Source organism: Dreissena polymorpha, chromosome 4 (assembly GCF_020536995.1).
Source record: "Dreissena polymorpha isolate Duluth1 chromosome 4, UMN_Dpol_1.0, whole genome shotgun sequence".
Lineage (NCBI taxonomy): Eukaryota > Metazoa > Mollusca > Bivalvia > Myida > Dreissenidae > Dreissena > Dreissena polymorpha.
This window is the reverse complement of record NC_068358.1, coordinates 128,417,714-128,433,144: the sequence shown is the minus strand read 5'-3', so window position 1 is coordinate 128,433,144 and position 15,431 is coordinate 128,417,714. Positions and strand designations below refer to the sequence as shown.

Sequence of the window (15,431 nt, the reverse complement as noted above, 5' to 3'; positions counted from 1 at the left end):
GTCACAGTGAAACAAGTATAACAAGAGATTGCCAAGCAATATGGTCCCCTACCGGTGAAACTCCATCATTGTGATTAAACAACTTTTTTATATTTTTTTGTTGTTGTTGCCATAGCAACCAGAATTTTTTACGTAGGCACAAAATGAAATGACATGCATAATCTCCATATTGCCATCTATCCATGTTTAAAGTTTCATGAAAAAATATTAAGAACTTTTTAAGTTATCGCAGGATCCAGAAAAGTGTGACGGACTGACTGACTGACTGACTGACTGACTGACTGACTGACAGACTGACAGACAGACAGACGGAGTGCAAACCATAAGTCCCCTCCGGTTTCACCGGTAAGGGACAATTATAAGCCATTAGTGGCTTTCAAAAGACCCAGACACTTACAGGATATCTTAGTACATACAAATCTTAATAAAAATAGAAAAATCCATTCAGTTATGAAGTGAAACAGAAAACCATTCACACATTGTTACTAGAGCTTTGTCACAGACATGACGTAAACCCCCACATGCCGCAGTGACACAGACTATTTTGCATGCTGTCTTCACAAATGGTGATTTTTAAGAATTATTATGCCATTATTATTTATGGCCATTTTGAACTCTTTTTAATTCTTTAGCATGACACGCTGTCCAATGACTGTGAACAAAAATTCATGTACAGAGTCATTTTAAAATCTCACAATGAATGACATAGTTATGGCCCGGACAAGCTCATTTATGGCCTTTTTTCACTTTTGAACTCCAAGTGCGACCTTTACCTTGAAGATATCAATGTAATTCTTTTGCAAGACAAATTGTCCTATGATTGTGAACAAATGTACCAAGTAATTTGAAAATCTCACAATGAATGACATAGTTATGGCCAGGACAAGATCATTTACGGCCATTTTTGACCTTTGAACTCACAGAGTGACCTTGACCTTGGAGATGTCGACGTAATTCTTTCGCGCGACACACCATCCAATAATAGTGAACAAATGTGCCAAATGCTTTTAAAATCTCACAATGAATGACATAGTTATGGCCCGGACAAGCTCATTTATGGCCATTTTTGACCTTTGAACTCAAAGTTTGACCTTGACCTTGGAGATATCAGGGTTTTTTTTCCACTTTTTGGGAAGATAGCCCATGGCTTTGGAATTGGGAATTTTATCGGCATTTTCATGAAATTGGGAAAATAAATTCATTCAAATTAAAAGAAAAAAAAATCATATAATACTTTGTTAGATGTAATTGAATTAAAATTGAGATAAAATACACATAAGACTTCTTTCAAAAAAAAAAAAAATAAAAAAATTTTTTTTTTTTTTGGCAATTGGGAATTTTTTGCCACATTTTGGGAAAAAAGTATACTTTTTGGGATTGGGAACATAGCCGAATTTCGGCTATAAAATCAGGCAAAAAAAAACCCTGGATATCGACGAAACTCTTTCGCGCGACACACCAGCCAATGATGGTGAACAAATTTGCCAAATTATTTTAAAATTTTACAATGAACAACATAGTTATGGCTCGGACAAGCTCATTTATGGCCATTTTTGACTTTTGAACTTAAAGTGTGACCTTGACCTTGGAGATATCAACGCAATTCTTTCGTGCGACACACTGCCCAATGATGGTGAGTAAATGTGCCAAATGATTTTAAAATCTCACAATGAATGACATAGTTAATGCCAGGACAAGCTCATTTATGGCCATTTTTTATCTTTGAACTCAAAGTGTGACCTTGACCTTGGAGATATCGACGTAATTCTTTCGCATGACATACCGTCCAATAATGGAGAACAAATTTGCCAAATGATGTTAAAATCTCACAATAAATGATAAAGTTATGGCCCGGACATGCATTTGACCTTTCTTTGAACTCAAGAGTGTGACCTTGACCTTGGAGATATCGACGAAATTCTTTCGTGCGACACACTGTCCAATGATGGTGAACAAATTTGCCAAATAATTTTTAAATCTCACAATAAATGATAAAGTTATGGCCTGGACATGCATTTGACCTTTGAACTCCCAAGTGTGATCTTGACCTTTGAGATATTGACGTACTTCTTTCACACGACACACCTCCCATGATGGTGAACAAATGTACCAAGTTATTTTAAAATCTAACAAGGGCTGTTTGTAAAACATGCATGCCCCCCATATGGGCTGTCCGTTGTAGTGGCAGCCATTGTGTGAATACGTTTTTTGTCACTGTGACCTTGACCTTTGACCTAGTGACCTGAAATTCAATAGGGGTCATCTGCGAGTCACGATCAATGTACCTATGAAGTGTCATGATCCTAGGCAAAAGCGTTCTTGAGTTATCATCCGAAAATCATTTTACTATTTCGGGTCACCGTGTCCTTGACCTTTGACCTTGTGACCTCAAAATCAATAGGGGTCATCTGCGAGTCATGATCAATCTACCTATGAAGTTTCATGATCCTAGGCATATGCGTTCTTGAGTTATCATCCGAAAACAATTCTACTATTTCGGGTCAACGTGACCTTGACCTTTGACCTAGTGACCTCAAAATCAATAGGGGTCATCTGCGAGTCTTGATCAATCTACCCATGAAGTTTCATGATCCTAGGCGTATGCATTCTTGAGTTATCATCCGGAAACCATTTTACTATTTCGGGTCACCGTGACCTTGACCTTTGACCTAGTGACCTCAAAATCAATAGGGGTCATCTGCGAGTCATGATCAATCTACCCATGAAGTTTCATGATCCTAGGCGTATGCATTCTTGAGTTATCATCCGGAAACCATTTTACTATTTCGGGTCACTGTGACCTTTACCTTTGACCTAGTGACCTCAAAATCAATAGGGGTCATCTGCAAGTCATGATCAATCTACCCACAAAGTTTCATGATCCTAGGCGTATGCGTTCTTGAGTTATCATCCGGAAACCATTTTACTATTTTGGGTCACCGTGACCTTGACCTTTGACCTAGTGACCTCAAAATCATTAGGGGTCATCTGCGAGTCATGATCAATCTACCTATGAAGTTTCATGATCCTAGGTGTATGCGTTCTTGAGTTATCATCCGGAAACCACCCGGTGGACGGACCGACCGACCGACCAACATGAGCAAAGCAATATACCCCCTCTTCTTCGAATGGGGGCATAACAATAAATGACATAGTTATGGTCCGGACAAACTTTCAGTTTAAAACACACTAAGTGACCCCATGACCTAGTTTTTGACAGGTCATGACCCATATTAAAACTTGACCTATACATCATCTAGATACAACTTGTGACCAAGTTTGGTGAAGATCGAATGAAATTTTGTGGACAGACCGACAGACAGAAAGAGCGACAGACAGACCGACAAAGTGACTCCTATATAGCCCCCATTACCAGTAATGGGGGTATAATTATATTACAGAAACAATTGGTTTTACCAGCTCTACATTTGGTAAACAATTTGCTATTAAGAATAACTTAAATTGTGCATCATCTAGTATTACTTTCTTAATAACATGAAAAAAATATCTAAAACAGTATGTTGGTCAAACTAATCAAAAATGTAGTAGAAAAATGAATAGCCATAACTTTGACATTGTCAAGACTGTTTTACGAATGTCTCAGAATATTTCAATTCTGCTGGACATAACATTGACGATTTTTCTTTTTGTTCCTATTGAAAAAATACAAAATAACTGGAAATGCCTTTTAAAAGAAAGTTCTTGTATGCATTACTTAAGAACTATAGCTCACCTAAGTATGAATTTTAAAGTTCTATTCTAATTTTCTAGTTTTTAAGGTAGTTTTTACTGGTTCATTTAACATATTCGCATTCAAACTGCATTTTTCCAGTAATTTTGTATCATACCTGATCCTAATTTAGTAATCTAGTTAATGAGATAACATATACATATATCAACTATATGCTTTTTATAATGATTAAGAAATAATATTTTTCTATCATGGTTGTTGTCAAATAACCCACAGTAAGGTTTATAGATGCGTAGGAATTAAATCACGAGTGCGAAGCACGGGTAATTTGATAACACGCATCTATACTCCTTACTGTGGGTAATTCAACAACAAACCCTGAAAGAAAAATATTATTTCGATTCTAACACGATTCTGATTGATTTGGTTCAATTATATTTTAAGCTTTTGGACGTGAACTATATTTTTCAATACTTCGCCCTTCTTAGTACAAAGTTCACTATTTAGTGAAGTCATTGAATAGTACAAACATATGACGTCATTTTCATTCATAAATATTTTGCAAATGATGTCACTTTCTTTTATACCTAATGATAAAATATGACATTTCTGCAGTGAAATAACAGCAGTGAAAAGAACAGATTGTTATTTTCACCGATGAAAAGAACAAATTTTTGGAACTCCTTTTTCTATTTTTAGATTATCATAAATAATTTTATATTTATTTTCTACGATCACGAGTGAATTAAAATCGACATTGCACCGAATCCAACACATTCTTTATTTATTTTATGCTTTTTCTCCTTTTTACATTGTAAAAGAGTTTAACTGAAGAATTTCGCTGGTATAATGACGTCATTTCGTCACACTAATGACGTCATTTTGTGTTTTGAAATGTTTTGAGGCACGCCACGGGAGAAACTCCGAGAAAGGGTAACTTTTCAGCAAAGGGGAAACAGCTGTTACTTACTTTCTTGAAAAAGGGGCATAAAAGAAACAGAAAATTTGTTCATGTCAGAGTAAGATTGTTTGTTATTTCACTTGGATCATAGAAAAATAATATTTTCACTCTTGGTTGTGTCACTCGTGAAATTATATTTTCTATGATCAGTCGTGAAATAACAAACGATCTTAGACACTGACATGAACAAATATCCTCTATTTCATTGAGAACAAAAATCATAGAAACTTAATGACGTCACGTTTATCAATGCTACTGAAAAGCTTACATGCTATATATGTTGTCTTAATTACGTTTCCTAACAAAAAGCACTCTTTGTAGGCGTGGTTATGCCACTTATCACCAAAAAATACAATTTGTTGTTTCATTACATTTATATACATGCTACATTTATTACATTTCTTTTAGAGCGGGTTTTAGCACGTGCATTTAACTGCAATATTTTCTTTATTTATTCAGAACTATTTTCGAAACATTAAGCTCCGCCCATATATTATTGCAGAATAACCCACACTTGATTTCCTTCTTTGTATATAGAAAACAAGTCGCGTGTAGTGTTAGAATGTTATATGTTATTTTGGTTACAAGTTAATTTTAACGCAAAATAGAATGTAACATTTTGACGTTGTTGCAATTGTCGTCATGTGATTGTGACGTCATTTCCATTACTTTATTACAAATGTTTACTCCTGATGAAAGTCTTTTGTTTCTCTGTTTTCTATAATTATTTAAGGAACACAGACCTTATTGTATGTCAAAGATCACATGGATGTGCATTTAACAACAGAATGACATGAAATGCAGAGAAATTTAAGCAATCAAATACAAATTTAAAGAACCTGTCCTGTATTTAAATAGCAGTAGTTTTTGGCACTTGGCACGATAGAACCAAAGAATTTTATCAAACCTTTGTATGATAAAAATCCATGTTGATTTGTTTAAATACTATTATATTCCACAATCATTTCTAACAGATCAGCATACTTCTACTTGACAAGTTTACCACTTGCTAACATCGCTAACAACTAGCCCCTCAAATAGCTGCACAAGTAAAGCCACATGACTAATGCCCTCTCCCTCCCACCTCTTAACTTATAATCTGCACAAGTTGCTGCATAAACTCCCTCAAGGCACGGAATAATTAGCGAACAACATTTCTTAAACAAGAGTGCCTAACTGTCACAAGATACGCCCGTTTTAAGGCTTTGGACAACTTGATAACTCCGCCCGCCCACCCAACCACCCACCAGCCTGTCAACCAGACTGCCCGCCGCCAAGGTGAAACTAAAGTAAGTCCTGTTTTTTTAAAACGGGCGTATAAAAAGAAAGTGATTGCTTTTTGTTCAAAGGAAAACAGACCAATGCAGTTTTTGTGTCAAACATTGAATTCATCATAATTATTATTGCAAGGAAGAAACCTTAATCAGATATATAAAGTTCTTACAATGCTTAGATCTCTGACATAAAAAACTAGAGCTTTGTCACTGAATGTGACTTATACCCCCATACCACTTTGACGCAGGATAAAAAGTTGTTTAAAAGTTTCGGATGAATACAATTTGAATTAGAGTCCGGACAAAGTGGCGCCGTTGAAAATGCACTAATTGACCCTATGACCTAGTTCTTGACCCGACATGACCCATATTCGAACTTGACCTAGATATCAACTAGATGCAACTACTGACCAAGTTTGGTAAAGATCGGATGAATACAATTTGAATAAGAGTCCGGACAAAGTGGCGCTGTTGAAAATGGACTAATTGACCCTATGACCTAGTTTTTTACCTGGCATGACCCATATTCGAACTTGGCCTAGATATCAACTAGATGCAACTACTGACCAAGTTTGGTGAAGATAAGATTTATACAATTTGAATTAGAGTCCGGACAAAGTAAAATGCACTAATTGACCCTTTGACCTAGTTTTTGACCCAGCATGACCCATATTCGGACTTGACCTAGATATCAACTAGATGCAACTACTGACCAAGTTTGGTGAAGATCGGATGAATACAATTTGAATTAGAGTCCGGACAAAGTGGCGCCGTTGAAAATGCACTAATTGACCCTATGACCTAGTTTTTGACCCGGCATGACCCATATTCAAACTTGGCCTATATATCAACTAGATGCAACTGCTGACCAAGTTTGGTGAAGATCGGATGAATACAATTTGAAATAGAGTCCGGACAAAGTGGCCCCTTTGAAAATGCACTTATTGACCCTATGACCTAGTTTTTGACCCGGCATGACCCATATTCGAACTTGGCCTAGATATCAACTAGATGCAACTGCTGACCAAGTTTGGTGAAGATCGGATGAATACAATTTGAATTAGAGTCCGGACAAAGTGATGCCTTCCGCCCGCCGCCCGCCCGCCGCCCGCCCGCCCGCCAAGGGGTTTCACATAATACGTCCCGTATTTTATACGGGCGTATAAAAATCCCAAAGGTCTATCAATACTCTTTTAAAACACCCAAACATGTTTTAAAGGTGCATTTATATAGATGTAAACATGAAACAAGGGACAAAATTGTCACAAAACCAGGTTTTCAGTTGAAAAAAGTCTGATAAAGGGAGACAATTCAAAATGTGTATTGTTAACCCCAATGTGAAAAATTGACCTTGATTTCAATAAGAAAAAAAAGTCTGATAAAGAGAGATAACTCAAAATCAAAATGTGCATTGTTACTGATTGTTCATAGTTACATAGTTGTTTCAAAATCAATTTAGTTGTGGCAGCCTTGACCTTAGAGATATTGACGTAATTCTTTCGCGCGACACACCGTCCAATAATGGTGAACAAATGTGCCAAATGATTTTAAAATGTCACAATGAATGACAAAGTAATGGCTCAGACAAGCTCATTAATTGCCATTTTGACCTTCAAATGCAAATTGTGACCTTGAACTTGGAGATATTGATGTGATTCTTTCGCGTGACACACCGTCTAATGATGGTGAACAAATGTCCCAAATGATTTTAAAATATCACAATGAATAAAAAAGTAATGGCCCGGACAAGCTCATTTAAGGCCATTTTTGACCTTCAAACTCAAATTGTGACCTTGACCTTGGAGATATCGACGCAATTCTTTTGCGCGACACACCGTCCAATAATGGTGAACAAATTTGCCAAATGCTTTTAAAATCTGACAATGAACGACAAAGTTATGGCCCGGACAAGCTCATTTATGGCCATTTTTGACCTTCAAACTCAAATTGTGACCTTGACCTTGAAGATATTGACGTAATTCTTTCGAGCGACACACCATCTAATCATGGTAAACAAATGTGCCATATGATTTTAAAATCTGACAATGAACGACAAAGTTATGGCCCGGACAAGCTTGTGCCGCCCGCCAGCCTGCCCGCCGACATCGCCAATCTAATAACCAGTTTTTTCCTTTGGAAAACCTGGTTAAAAAATCGTCAAATGTACTTTTATTTGGGATATAATTAAAGATTTATCATATTTAATTGACATTTTTATAAACATTTTTAATGGGTAAGAAATTAAACCAAAAAGCTGTTTGAAATAGCTTATTAGAACAAAATCGTTGTTTATTGCTCAATAAACAACAATCATGAAATAATAATTTCAGTCTTGCTCTGGAAATGGGGAGCTAAATGCATGAGTGTAAAGTATTGCCACATATTAGCCTGAGAAGTTTACACAGGCTTATAAGGAACAACACTTTCTGCTTTTATGCAGTTTTTGTCGTCTCTTAAAACAAAAAATCAGTCAAGGAAGAATTTTAGTGCCATCCCTGATTTGCCTGAGACGACACTTAAAAAATGCATTTAGTCTGGTTTTCCCAGGGACCAGCTCTTTTTTATTTGATCGTGATCTAACAAACATTATTGCGTGCATAACTTTTACCTTACAAGTTAAGCCTCGATAGTTTTAGCTTAAAACAATTTATTTTAGTTTGACTGCATCTACCGTAATTACTCTATGTTTTCGGACACTCTAAGTTTTCGGACACTCCTTTTTTTAGCAAAAATAATTATTTTTCGTGACTTAATTTTCGGACACACGAGTTTTCGTCCATAATTAATGTCTCTAAGTTTTCGGACAGTATATTTCACAGCGCTATTTTACACAATTTCTATCCTGTTTTTGATATCTCATAATTCTTGGATCATGGGGTTTTACAACCAGATTAACATCATAAAACATGGCAGGTGCATGCCTGAATGCAACGGACCATTACATTTGCGTAATTGGGTAAATAACCTTGTAAACCGGTATTAAACAATGGTTTCGCCCGATAGCATAAGCGTTATGACAATTGCCAGGGGTAGCGCCAATTAACAGTTAAATTATCTACCGCAATGGTACTACCACTTCTCAGTAAAATAACTGTGACAAATACTAAACGCTTCAAAGTGTGATGCACCCTTTTGCAAGTTTTACGAACAATGGAAGGTGTTAAATAACAACTGTCGGAAAGGAACAAGCAAAGAATTCATAGTTTGAATTTTTTATTGGGTTAATTACAGGTTCATACTAGCGAGTATATCGGTACATCACATGCTTATCTTTGAACTCGTTGGTCAAAGTACAACCTTGTAGTAACTTTCTGTCAAATAAATTAAGCATTTAAAATTATTTAAAATGCAAAGCAAACATGTATAACTGTAATTTATACTTTACAGCATGGTATTTTACAAGCGCGTGCTATTACCGGTAGTCGTTGATACAATTGAAGCTATTTTCGGACACTTCAATTTTCGACTCTAAGTTTTCGGACACCTGTATTTTGTGAATATTTTGCGTATCTAAGTTTTCGGACACGAAAAAAATTAATTATTTTTAAGTGTCCGAAAACATAGCGTAATTACGGTAAACCATAAGGCTTATTAAAATGCTCTTGAGTCTGGTTCCTGGATAGAACCTGTCCAGTACTCTGTGTCAATGTGGGAAATCTAAAGAATGATCCCACAGCGGAGATTTAACCCATCACCTTCCCATTGCTAGGCGGTCACCATTTCCACTATGCCAATGTAAAATTAGCCTATTATTTAATTGATGAATTACATATACCGGTACTCATTATTTGTTTAAGATTGGAGCCTAATTCTATGATATTTATTGGACTGTTTAATAAAGATAAGGCATCATAGATATTAAAATAAGCATATATGAAGAATTGTATATGTTGTTGCCTTTTCCATGTTATGCTTTTCATTGAATTATTTAATGATTATTTAAAATAATAAACATTTAAAAAAACAGTCATAAAAAGCTGTGAGAAATGTTTTCATTCATGGTAATACCTTTATTTACAAATCTTTGGTTATTCAATCTGTATAAATGTAGTTATCAATCAAGTAAAAGTGCATACATGCTCTTCAAATGTTTTACAGTTCCACACGCAGTATAAACATTTGCCACATTTACCAGCTCTGCTACATTAGTTAAGAAATATATTCTACTATACACAATAATGCTGGAACTATGAAGAGCTGTTAACAAACATTTGACACAAGTCAGGCTTCACCTATCAAACAAATTAAGGTGTGTCTGACAATGCCTAATACCACTTGACAATTATTTGTAAAGTATCAGCCCCTGTTTAGTGTCACTAGTATAATCTTTACAATGGGCGGTCCCTTAACCCCACTTGAACACTTAGTTTCACATCTGTCTAAACCTCCCAAATTGGCCTCTTAAAGTGTGCAAATGGCACTTCAGAGCTGATCTTTTTCTTTAAATAAGTAGCATAAATGTTGTCACATTGTGATCTCTGCATACCAAAATGGGTGTTTGGTAACATGGTGCTTACATGCTGAGCATGTCATACGATTTTGTATTTAGTTGTTTAGTTAATTCCACTGACCTTTACTCCTTTGATGGATTTCTGTACTTCAAAACTTGCTGTACAATAGATATTTTGTTTGAAATAGCCACAAGAGAGTTCATCAGGTTAGATCAATGTTTATATCAAAAATAAATGTGGACATGATACTTAAATTTAATAAAGTGATTGCATCAAACTCGTGAAATTTGTCAATGGCACACAATTTTTCAAATGAAAAGTAAATAGACAGTTATTGTGCCGAGGGCCTAGCTAATTACACCATTCAGTGTTTGACATTACCAATTAAGGTCATGTGACCTTCCACCATCACACTTTGGCCTTGTGTCCCATCACAATGAGCCTTGTATTGACCTATTCAGATGGAAGTTGAAACAACACATAATGTTACAAATATTTATTAGCTTTATAAGGTAACCCTAACAAAAGAATACAATAATATCAAATGTTTATGAAAAAATACTGAATATACAATAGGCCAGTTTATGTGTATACATTAATAAAATAATTAATAGCAAAATGTATATCAAAAGGTTTACTAGAAAAGAAAAATGTGACAACAAAAGTATTTTTTGAGGGCATTATTCCCACTATTTGGACCCAACCAACCATCCGTCAATTAATCATTTACAATGTTAATGGTCCTTGTCAGTCTGCAGACACAGTATTTATAACAAATGACACACAAATAAAGTCATGACATGATTTACAGAAGAAAGTTACCATGTAGGCAGACGATTTGCCCTTCTGATTGTCAGATGGTATGAGAAACAACTCAGCAATCGGAATTTTTCACTGGCTCATCAAGGAGCTTGAACCCTTTCCCACTAAGAAGCAAAGTGAAAATGGCTATGTGCAAAAAGCATAAAACCAAAGCTAGTTAGTAGTTACTTGAGTCTGTTCAGGTTTTATGCTGTTTGCTGCTTATTATTATCCAAGGGTTTAAAATAAGGCTTTTAAAATTTAAATCTAGTAAGAAAGGTCTTTAATTAAATTTTATTTTCTGAGGGACAAAAAAGGCGTCAAATACGTATCTAAGTGGTAAGGGTAAAAAGAGCCAAGCTCTGGGAAAACTGGACTTCCTAAATTAGCCTGTGCAGTCCACACAAGCTAATCAGGGACTGTGCAGTCCACACAAGCTAATCAGGGACAACGCTTTCTGCCTACACTGGATTTAAGTTTCATGTAGAAGAGAAATCCTTTAAAATAAAACATTCAAAAGCAGAAACTGTCATCCCTGATTTACCTATGCTGACTGCAAAGCTGGGTAATCTGGGATGAAACTTAAAGCACATTAAGACCAGTTTTTCCAGAACTAGGCGCAAATATAAGTACAGTAATCACATCTACAACGATCTGAATTTAAGTCATAATTTGCAAGCTGATCATTTAACAACTAAAATTTCCTTTTCCATTTATGTTTTTTAATTGAAATTTCAAGTACAATTTCCCTGGTTCTTGTAAATTCTCTGGACGGACCAGGCTAATCCACAAGACACTTCACAAAAGGCTGTCTAAAAAACATCATCAGCTTATTACTGTGCTGCCAGTCTGTCAAAGTCATTATATCAGTGTCTAAACAAACATCCTATCAACAACCAGACAGTAAACAAACTTAGCATGGCACAGCCAAAATCATAGCGGCTATAATGGATAGAAGATCAATGCGGGGCAACAAACTGATGGGTCACTGCATTATTCATAGTATGTTCTTTTTATCTCGCTAAGTAGAAGTATTCTACAAAATATGATATTAAAAATAAGTATAATGAATATGTTTAGATGTTGTTTTGTTTTCCTTATTTACATATGCAACTTACCAAATAAAGTTTCCAATGAAAATCAAATCGTTATCCTCTCTAATTCACTCTCAGGATGATGCTTTGCGAGTCTGAAATAAAATAATATAGATTTGTTATAAGCCACATAAAGACAAAAAATCAATGAATGTCGTAAAATATTTCGTAAAATCAAGTTAACCTATCAAAAATCAGCGTCCCTTATGGCAATAGCCAAAATTTCAACGCTAGATGTGGTATGTTAACATAGATTTAACGACATACAAAATACCCTTTTTTGTGTGTGTCACAATATATTCCTTTTGAATTTTCCACAACATCCAAACATTTACAAGCAAACATAAGATTGGCTTCAAGCAGCTCATCTGATTATGGTACAAAAAGTGTTGAAAATTGACCTGGTGATCTAGTTACTGACCCCATCTGACCCAGGTAGAAATGTGGCATTGATAATGAGATAAACATTCTCACAAAGTTTCAACAAGATTAATTCATAAAGTTTGTTGGACACACATGACCTTGAATCAAACCTCTCCCAGATATTATCAAGATAATCATTCTCATGTTTCTTTAACCCTTTGCATGCTGGGAAATTTGTCCTCTGCAAAAACGTCGTCTGCTGAATGACTAAAATTAGCATTTTCTTTGATTTTTTTCCAAGAATACTATCAGAATAGCAAACAGTTTGGATCCTGATGAGACGCCACGTTCTCATCTGGATCCAAACTGTTTGCAAAGGCCTTCAAAATTTGGTTCCAGCACTGAAAGGGTTAAGATTGTGGTCATAAATGTGGCTTCTTGAGTGGTAACAAGGTTTTCTAATTTTTGACTTGTGATGTTGTTTTTTATGAGTGTAAACCAGATTCCCACTTTGTTAGGTATTGTAAAGATGAACATTCTGACCAAGTTTCATCAAGATTATTTGACAAATGTGGCCTCAATAGTGGTTACAAGACAAAAGTTGATGACAAACGATACATTATACTATACATTATACGCAGGACAAGATTAATGCCTAAAAGTTAAGCAATGTATCTGGAATGCTTGAAATGAACCTACAGCACTTTTTCATGGATCCACTATAAACAACTACTGACTACCTGAAACAACTCAGCCTTCATATAAATGAATTGTTTATGGCTTGTGATGCTTCTGGATCAATGTAACATTTTTTCTTGGAGAATAATGATACATGTAAGAGAAGCAGCCTCAGAGAAGAGCTGTATACTTTAGAGTAGCACATATACACAGATCTCTGATCAAAGTTATTAAATTTGCACTAACCCCTAGGCACTTCACTTCTCAATTATAAATACCATTATGAATGCTTGATGATGGATTTTCAGTGTAATGTAGGTTAAATTAAAACACATTTTTTCATCCCAAGGGCTAATATAACATGATGGCCATGATCACATAAGAAAAATACTTTTTGTTACATATCAAATCAAACAATTATAACAAAAAATATATGGCATACTTGAGATAAGATTTCCATAAGGACATTAACATAATAAAAATGTGATGGATTGCAAAGTGAGGGTTGCATACCTTAGTTGTGTATTTATCACAATTTGGAGAGTAATTATATTAAAATCATTTTTTTCTGATACTTGCAATTATTTTACTCAAGTTCTAAACTCCATTATTTACTACTGATTTTGAGATAATAATTTTGCCAAATTTTGTGGCATATTTCCCTTATTTAATTTACCAAGATACTTTTTCCCCAAAATGGTCAGAAAAATTAGGCCTGCACTTACCAAGATTCAAACTTGGCCTAGATATTGGTAACATAAATATTCTGACAAAATGTTACAATTAAGTGAAAATGAAAGGCAAAGTCTTAAAGGCACTCACCTTAAACTCAAAGCAAGGTCTGAGCTGGTAATGTTTCACTATTACCATATAATGAAGTTCAAGTCCAAATCTTATTTATGTCTGACATTTAAAAAAATCTATGAAATTTATGATCAAACAAACAGGCCCGATTTTATGAATTCCAATATTTTATCTCATAGAAAATAAAATAAGTGAATATTCAGTATTACAATTCAAAATTCCTATGAAATTGCTCAAAGAAATATGAACAAATTCCATATTCCTCTTGAGAGGGTTGAAAAACAGCAGTATGCTGAAAACAATATAAATGTATGGTTTCAGTCAATGAGAAGATAGTAATGGCAAACTACACATGGAATTCAAAAACCTGATGGTAAGAAGGATGTATCACTATTCCTCACTCCTGCACATGCATAAACACATTCCAGGAATCTGACGCACGTTTGTGCATGTGACGGAAACCTCAGTGAAGGGTTTTATGAAAACTATATGCGATGCGAATGTGAACATTATTATCATAATATTACACCCTCAAAAATGTTACATGAAGAATGTCTTGAAAATATCTATCAATATATTTGAGCATAGATTATATACATTATTTAATACAATTGCTGAAATTTTCATTGAGACTCATTTCTACTTTTCAGGTACATTTGTCACTCCATATAAATATTTTTCCAGTAATATTGTGAGTTTAGGTTTATTTTATACCACTGAGTTTTAATAAAGATTACATTTTATTAAAATACATGCAACCTTGTATAATTTTAGAGCATCATTTACATAGATTCTTAAAAGTCTCCACACATTAGCAAGCAAACTACAACATTATGATCTATAAGACTTTATTTGGTTGTGGATACATCATGCACTTGCTGGTCTAGCTTCAATCACACAGGGCTCAACATTAACCTAAAAACCAACTTGCCCTGCCGGGCAAGTACATAGAATATCTACTAGCCCTGAACGTAAAGTCACTTGCCCAAAAATGAAATATCACATTAACTGTAAAACCTCACGTTTTTGAATATAGATCAAAATGATACACCACAAAACCTTTTTTATTTTTGCACATATAACAAAATTATTACAGCAATTGAAGTCTAAATTAAATGCTCTTTGTTCTTTTTTGCACTTGCCCTGGCGGACAACTAGATAAGAAAATAACTTGCCCGGACCCAACTTTTACTTGCCAGGGGCAATAGGACAACCGTTAATGTTGAGCCCTGTCACAAACAAATATGATTATGTTGTTGAACTATTAATAATGTATTTTAGTAAATTATGTTATATAATTATCTGGGAGAGGAT

General features: G+C 34.9%; 1 protein-coding gene across 4 annotated transcripts in view; it reads right to left on the bottom strand.

Annotated features, from left to right (window-relative positions):
* Positions 1-15,431, bottom strand: part of LOC127876424 (semaphorin-2A-like) — a 169,280-nt gene that overhangs the window by 132,600 nt on the left and 21,249 nt on the right. For all 4 annotated transcript variants that reach the window (XM_052421699.1, XM_052421702.1, XM_052421701.1 and 1 more), the window contains exon 2: positions 12,297-12,367. The gene's annotated coding sequence lies outside the window, so the exon portion shown is untranslated. The remainder of the gene's footprint in view (positions 1-12,296; positions 12,368-15,431) is intronic.